The 2250-nt window shown below is 47.6% G+C and overlaps 1 pseudogene; it reads left to right on the plus strand.

Moving 5' to 3' along the window:
• Positions 1-274: 274 nt before the first annotated feature.
• Positions 275-771, plus strand: LOC103609865 (annotated as a pseudogene).
• The last annotated feature ends 1479 nt before the right edge of the window (positions 772-2250 follow it).

Raw genomic sequence — 2250 nt, forward strand, 5'->3', positions numbered from 1 at the left:
AGTGGTTACCAGACTTCATCATGAGTCAATTTTAAGATAAATAGCCAGTTTCTGTAGCTTTCAGCAAGAGTCAGCAGCACAAAGTAAGTAGGGGGAAAGGGAGTTTGTGCATAAGACAAAAAAAGAAAATGAGTACAAATTTATTTTCTCTTCTTACTTACTCCACTGTCAAATGCTATTTTTGTTCTGTAATCAGTCCTAGAAAGGACGGGGGAAAAATAATAGCATTGCACTTTAGTAGAAAAAAGCTAAGTTTTTAGCTTAGCAAAACAAGATGGCAGTGATCATGTTCCAGACTGTGCTGCAGGGTTAGGTAACTGGCGTCCAGCTAAGCTGCAGGCTCCCGTGGCTGAGCCAGACTCAGGGGTTTCTGAATTACTCCAGCTTTGTGGAGTCTGTGGATAAATACCAGTTTGTGGAGCACCTGTTACCCTCCCCACCCCCCAGCATCCTAAAGCTCCCAAAGCATGATTATACTACGTCTAGTGGGTCTCAGAGACCCCCTCCCACCCAACCTACCCTACTTTGGGAGGCACTCTGAGGTGCACAACATCCCTGTAGACAAGGACATCACACAGGGAAACCACCAGATGACTGGGATCCAGAAGGTGGAGGGGGATACCTGGGCCCTGCAGAAGGATGTGGAAGATTTTCTGAGTCCACTGCTGGAGAACACAAGTCATCTAGGTCAATATGATGACAGGTACTCTGTGGTTCAAGGGCTACTTTGACCAGCAGCTCAAAGTCTGGCTCCTGGAGAAGTGCTTCTGAGACCTACCTAGTTGAGCAGCCTACATGTTAGTGTTTCACACAGACTAGAGTTCAGGGGACCCCAGAAGAAGGGAGGGAGGAAGATGCTAGTGTTCCTGGAATAGGGGATACAGAGACTTGGGGTAAGGGCCTGAGCAGGACAGAGTGTGAGGGCTAAAGGGCTTCAGGGTCAGGCCTTGCTTGCATAAAGGGGGAAACGGGCCTCTCTGCACAGATGTCAGCACGGGGGAGGGCTACCTACAATTGGAAACCTACCAGGAACAGCCAAATAGTGGGGGTCATTAGCTGCTATTCCCTCCTCCTTCCTCCTTGTCTTGTTCCTGCTTTCCCATCATTGGGACTCCTGGAACTCAGCTATTCAAATTCTAGAGGTTGTTCTCTGGTGTCTGGTGGAAGCAATACCAGTTTAAGAGAGGGTAGTCCAGGGAAGACCCACTGGGAACATTCCTTCCTTGGCTCTCTGGAGCTCTTTTCTGCAAATGTCCCCAAGCTCTTGCTCTAGGCCAAATCTGGCTTGATGGAGGCTAGGGAGAACACAGATGACTCAGGCATAGGTCCTGGAGGTCTTATGCTCCAAGGGCACTGCTGGGCACAGGGTGCCCCTGTCAGCCCCTGGGCTCTTTCTTCCTGATGGAAAGGTAGGAGGCCAGTCCATGTCCCTGTTTCATTCCAAAAGGGACTTGGGCCTGACTGGGTTCCCAGCTCGAGGAAGTTAAGTGATTAGCTTTGGCTAGCCTGACCACAAAGGGGTACCTGGGAGATCCTAGCAGCCCAGCACAGGGCCATACTCCGCAACCTGCTGACCTGGAATCAAGGCTGGACAGGGGTTTGAAGGCAGGAAGATGCTGGTCTTTCACCCTGCCATCCCATCCCACCCCCCACCAGCTAACCTTCACTCTTGCTCCATCTTGGAATCACTGGAGCCAAAGGTCTAAGTTCCCACCCCCACCCTACCCCAGCATCAAACTGGCTCAGAAGGGGTTCAGATCCTGGCTCCTTCAATTGGTCTCTGACCTAAGGCAAGATACTGAACTTTTCTGGGACTCAGTTTCTCCATATATAAAAATGGGTATATCTTCCTAATCATTTAGTAATCAGCAGTGCCCCCAAGGACAGTGCTGGCGTACATGAAGACCCTCACTCCTAGAGACTCCAGGCTATTCTTAACTCCATAGTCTCAGCAAGGAAAAAGAGCCCGACATACTAAACCTGTGACACAAACCCTACCAGTCATTAAGGCAAGCTTTTATTTGGCCTCATATACAATTTAAGCTATTAAAATTTGTATAATATTTATAAATTAAATAATTATCTGGAAAAAAAGCATGTATGGCATGTGTATGTGTGTAACATATATACACAAAGTATGTGTGTATACATCTGCACTGTTATCTTTTTTCCTGTCTCCTGATGTAAAATGAGTTGATATTTTAAATTTCACAAGGAATCTCCAGTTGTTGGCTTGTTTGCTGATTCAAA

Source organism: Galeopterus variegatus, unplaced genomic scaffold, assembly GCF_000696425.1.
Source record: "Galeopterus variegatus unplaced genomic scaffold, G_variegatus-3.0.2 Scaffold10213, whole genome shotgun sequence".
Taxonomy (NCBI): domain Eukaryota; kingdom Metazoa; phylum Chordata; class Mammalia; order Dermoptera; family Cynocephalidae; genus Galeopterus; species Galeopterus variegatus.